The sequence below is a fragment of the Dermacentor albipictus genome, chromosome 9, assembly GCF_038994185.2.
Source record: "Dermacentor albipictus isolate Rhodes 1998 colony chromosome 9, USDA_Dalb.pri_finalv2, whole genome shotgun sequence".
NCBI classification, from domain to species: domain Eukaryota; kingdom Metazoa; phylum Arthropoda; class Arachnida; order Ixodida; family Ixodidae; genus Dermacentor; species Dermacentor albipictus.
The window spans coordinates 90034556-90040555 of record NC_091829.1 but is presented as its reverse complement, the minus strand read 5'-3'; the positions used below and the strand labels follow the sequence as shown (position 1 = coordinate 90040555).

The following is a 6000-nucleotide window of genomic DNA, read 5'->3' as shown; positions in this document are numbered from 1 at the left end:
GCGCAGGCCGCACTGTCCACGTACGCCAGTGTATGACGACGCCGTCCCACCAATCGAGTTAGGCCACCCGATGCACTACGTGCACCGAAAGCCACGGGTAACTGATCATCCGATCTTGTGAATGCGCTGAGTCGACGGATCGACGATGGCACAGCAACCAGTTCTTTACCAGTCGGTTACCTCGGTCATTCTTGCGCCAGACCAAGTAGTACAGCAACTCGAACAAGTGGTCAGCTATGGTCACGCCCGTGGTCAACGCGTCAAGTAGCCTCCGCTCCTTCTCGTCTAGGCACTAGCTCTTGAGCAACGAGTAGAAAGTGGGCAGACACACGACGTTGCTGCTGGAGATTATAACTAGGTCAGCGTACGCCTCCCAGCGGATAGTATTCAGTCCGGAGAAACAACGTACGCTGTCCACTGAAGCCTATAGTCTATAGAATGCCTATAGGCAAATGTCTATAGATAGTCTATAGAAATTCTATAGACTTCAGTCTACAAGAACAGAACTTTATAATTCTATACACTTTTTTCTATGACATTCTGCAGACATTTGTCAACAAACATGAATTTTCATTAATCTATAGGCAGTCTATCAACACAGACATTTTATATAAAAGTCTACAAAGAGTGTATAAGGCCATAAGTCCATAGCTATCTGCTATCTACAAGTTAGCTTACATTATTGTTTACATGTGGTAGCATTTTGAATGTACCTATGTATGTGCACCTCTTGCTTTTCATCTGCACTTATGCATTAACGTTAGTAGATTAATAATACTCCTGAACCAGCTTTACTTTCATATATGTTGCTTAAACAGAAAGAACTGAGTGCTGAATCATGCAGTGCAAAAAGAAAACAAATGCACCGGCAATGAATTAACTGTTTTATTGCACGATATAATAGATGAATTTCTTAAAATACATGTCTTATGCTAGTATGGAAAGAGACTAAATGTTTACACTACTTCCCCTTGGCAAGCATGGTCATCAGGCTGGCCTTGACCTTTGTGTCATTAGACCCAAAGGTGGTGCAGGTGTGTGCTGCGTATAAGTAAATGCAGCATTATGAGATAAAAATAACAAGGACGTATTCTTTGTACGTTCATTAAGCAGCTTAATGTATTTGCTCAAACCATATAAGTCAATACTTCATGCAGTTTACCTATGACTAATGGCTACTTGTCAATACAAATCAGTACCACTAAACAATGTTTTATTTTATGGTATGGTGAACAATTAAACAGTCACAAGTGCTCCTCATGCCAGCAAAAGTATGTTCCCTTTTATGACAAGTTCATATATGATGCAACAATGTACTTATCCCAAGTGATCTTTATATTTATTACTGAAACGTTAACCAGTTGGAGTGTCTGTACATTTTTTGGCTGGTAGTTATGTATGCCCGTGCAGAGGGATATGCTCAGAAGACGTGACTGGAATATTCACAGTATCATGCCAAAGATTGTAATTTATTTTGCTTAATACACATTTAAATGTATTTCTCCTACTCTTAAATGAATGGGTCATTGGCTATAACTTCAACAGAAGGCAGATGGATTGATTGTAATGATACGGCCACTTAGTTTCCTACAGGTAATGAGGCCTCTAGGGCATGCTAACAGGTGTCCAAGTTAGGTATACCACATGAGCACCCGAAAGACCACGCGAACACTTTGTGTCATGGCACGACAGACATGGGCCTCCTAGGAAACAGAACTGATACTATAGTTCGAATGAATTCTATCACAGTAAATCATTTAGGGTGCTTTCAAAGATGAAACATTTTTCTAGGGTTTCAAGGTTCAGGACTTTAGCTAACGCAAAAAATGATAAATTCAGTAAGAAAAGCCATGTCAGTACGGTTGACTTTCATATTTTTTTCAATAAATGGGCAAATTTCCCTGAACTTCTTGTGAGGTGAAAATTTTTAGAAATATATTTACCAGAGAGATTCTCTGAAAATATTGCATCACATATAAGAAGACAGCATACCTATGTGGTCAATTTAAAATTTCCCGATATTTTTCCAAGCCTTTCCTGGCTGTTTTCATGAAAGTTTTCTGACAATTTATGACGCCCGCATCTTAAGTGCAATAAAAAATATTGTGGTTTAATGCTTTCCAAGTACTGCCAGTCGATAATATTTAGATAAAACGAATAACACGTCAGTCACTTGACATGCAGTATTAGATCCAACTGACTTGAATCCCTTGTTTAATAAAGCTGACAAGGGCTCGGGCAAGTTCGTAATTGATGACTACATGAGTACAGAACGGTAGACAAGGACACAGAGACACACACGTAAAGCAAATGCAACAGGGTGAGGGAAAACTATTCAATGAGTTATTTTTACGGTTCTATAGTAGTTTTCTGTATAATTTGCTCTCATCACTTTTGCCTCTAGTTAACTATGTTTGCCTCTGGCTACAGACTACATGGCAATATGAATTAGTACCATTATGACGTTTCGTTATATTAGAGTACGATAAGCAGTTAGACAACCGTAATGGTCGCCGGTGCCAGAAACGGTACGTTTCGTCTCAAGACAGGTTTATGTGACACACAGTGGACTTATAAATATAAAAAATGCGAGAATCCCAGACGATTCCTATAATACTAATTGTTCGGAATCAGGGAGTGTTCCCTGATTCCGAACAGTAAGAACAGCGCTAACAGGACGCAAAGAGCGCTGACTAACAACAGACTGTCTTTATTATTTATGTCAGCGGATATATACTCTACCGCTATCTCAAAGCACAGAATCAACATAATTCAGTATTCGCAGCGGCATTTAATTGCAATCAATGCAATAGGAAGGCGACCTCCTTCAGAAGGAGAGAAACGGAGGGAATGCTTACACATGCTTTGCCGCTATTACGAATGTGGAAAGCTTCGGGAGGAATACGTGGGCGGTCACCTCAGTAGTTTGACAAATAGGTGGCATCTTCAAAAGACGGCTTGCAGCTGCATTCATTGCAATGCAGTGATAGTTGACTTCTCTAGCTTGTTTTTTAACTTTGTTTGAGTGTTCGCGCATGCGGACATTCATACACCGTCACGTTTGACGGATATTATAACGCTTCCGCCCTGATCCTTCGGCTGCAAACTCTTTTAGTGCGGCAACAGCTTTACTCTGAAGTAAACAGCACCACCTTATTTTCCGTTGCCTGCTTCTTCATCAAACAATTTTGTTGACGTGCAACGGTAAACTGGATAAGAACACAGCGGCTATAGGGCATTTTGTAGGGTGAGGGGTGTACTAAATAAACCTAATATTTTAATCTTGTAATTTGAAGAAACAAAGAAATGTGCATTATATTATTGAAACTAATGTATATAGATACAAATAGCTCTGAATAGACCTTTATCAATAGCACTTCGACATATGCAGGACGCTTACGACAACATACACAGGGAATTGGTATTGGATAGCCGCAAGCACGAGGCCATTGAAGACGACATCGCTGAGCTGTTGAGGTAGACATAATAAAAAACACATTAGAAATTGTATAACAAAGCTAGAAATGGAAAGAATAAGTCGAAATTTACACAGGCTGATTGAGGTACGACTTATGCCTCCATTGTTATTGACGTTTTACGTTAAAGGCATAGACTGACTACTAGAAAACAATGAATTAAGTGTCGATTTATCTTGCATCCGTGATGAGCAAAAGGTGCAAAAGGAGGTCCCTGGGTTGGTGTTTTGCGGACATGATGCCATTTGCGAACAATGCTAGAAACTTACAGATTAACGAATTCAGGTTGCAATGCAACGGGTCATCTAGACCTTACAGTTAGCACAGCGAAATCGAGAATTTTCATTTTTATTGATGATGTAAGTAATTTTATGGCATTCATTCAAGAGGAAATCGTACCCTCAGTGAAGAAATAATAATAAAAAATCTAACGACACGTAAGCACTTAGGAGTTGTGAATGCGGAAGCATCAAGGTCCAATTGAACAGCGCTGAGAAGACTTTCATGTTATGATCTCCTCGTGGGAAAGTTAGCGTGTTGAGACTCTGTCTGTTTTGATTTTGCCTTACAGATGCGCAGTCAGAAAACAGGTGACATTTTACCCGAAGCCTACGGATAGCCAGGCATACTTAGACTATAACAGTCATCACTCGCGAGACTGGAAGTAATTTCTGTCGGAGAAGGAAATCAAATAAGAAGAATCTGACTTGAATACAACCATTATATCCACCACCTAAATGACGTTAAAGCTACGCTAGCAGACAAACTATCCACAAGCCCTACTCGACAAAACTTATGACGTCGTGTCAACAATAGCGAGGCAGTCGAAATTACGTACCAAACAGTCTACACCACAATCTGGCAGAACACCAGCTTTTATAACAAAATATTCGAATGCACTTCCATAGATATACAACACCCTACGAAGCCTTGAAGAAATGCACTTGTCGAAACGTTGGCTCCAGCTTTCACCTTGTTCTGGTTTTGGTCATCATTCTACGAAGATACCATTCGGTATTATCAAGTAAAGAACGTCTGATAAAAGCGTCTCCCGTAATATCAAGGGTGGCCAATTGCCCCATCAGAAACATTTAAGACAAGCTAGTGCACGCAAACGTCTTTCAACATCATTCCTCCGTAATTAAAACATGTTGTGGCCCCTGGCGAAAAACCTGAAGGCGCCTTCAAAGTGACATTAAATATAAAAGCACCACAAATAGTTATACACACGAAGTGAAAACTAGTTTGCACTATTTCCGATGTGATTTATATGTTTCAATATTCCTTCCGTAAGAAAAAACAAATATATCGGTGAAATAGGACACTCAATGAACGTCAAATTTAACGGACTTCGCGTGGACACAAATAAAAAGCTCAGTAGTGCAACTTCCTAGCTGGACAGCTACTGCAGTGGTTATCACACTAGGAAGTCTGAAACTTTTGGCCTCAGATTTATTATAATCAACTGCAGAGGAAAAGCTCCTCATGGCACGCATGAATTCGTATCGACAACTACAAGCACTCTGCCATGTTTCTACTGTGCACAGACGCACATGCGCAGACGATGGGATTTGATTCAAAGGAAATACAGAGCCTCCGTCACTATGGTGGCGCCAAATTGTTCGAATCGAAGCTGAAGAGTACATGCAATGGCCAGCGACTTTTGCCTAGATTGCATGGCGCGAACCTGCAGCTGCCAACTTTGGATAACCTCCATCGGCCCTCGGATGTAAGAAAGGTTACAGAACCCAGACCAACACCCACAAACAACAAAGGCGGAAGGAATCACACCGACAACAAAGAGAACTATAGAGGCGCGTGGAAATCTCCAAGGAACAAAACTGTGCACTGACGCTGCCTTAAAGTACGCTGAAGTCTCCCGCAAAATGTATGGTGCTACCACATATTCACAGAAAAAGGACAAGCACACGCTGTGAGCCACAGCGGTTCTGTTCACTGGACTGCCAGCATGCTTAAACTGCAAGCCATCGAAGAAGCAATTCAAATCTGTGAAGTGCGTACAAAGAAAGCCATGGCTCATATCTACACTGACAGTCAAGAGGCAACTGAGCTATACCGATCCCACACGGCTACCATAGCGCACCGCATAAAACAAGCTTGATGCATCAAGCTTGTCACCACAGGAATAACCAACGCCTATGCTTTCTCAAACAGTGGACACCAGACCTTGCTGATGAAGCAGCACACTGACACGGACACAGCGAAGACAAACACTGTGTCCGTGTCAGTGCCTGAGAAACACTGTGACACGGACACTGACAGTGTCCGTGTCAGTACGCTGCTTCACCCGCAAGGTATGATGATCACTCACCAACTTGCCCAACTTTCCACTTTAGTGGACACCAGAGATCAGCGTGATAAAAGCGGGGAACTAGGCTGCCCATGAGGATGCATGCAAGAAAATTATAGAGGACCGCTGTCGGAGCCGTGAAGTGAGCCCACCATCGCTGCAACACACCAATAGCTTCCCGTTATCCGTCATTGTGCCAGACCACCGATCGCC

The 6000-nt window shown here is 41.7% G+C and overlaps 1 long non-coding RNA gene across 1 annotated transcript in view; it reads right to left on the bottom strand.

The window, feature by feature from the left end:
• Positions 1 to 871: 871 nt before the first annotated feature.
• The window catches only part of LOC135908946 (uncharacterized), a 73012-nt gene continuing 67883 nt past the window's right edge, over positions 872 to 6000 (bottom strand). Inside the window, exon 2 of the long non-coding RNA XR_010566508.1 lies at positions 872 to 1041. This is a non-coding gene — a long non-coding RNA (uncharacterized lncRNA). The remainder of the gene's footprint in view (positions 1042 to 6000) is intronic.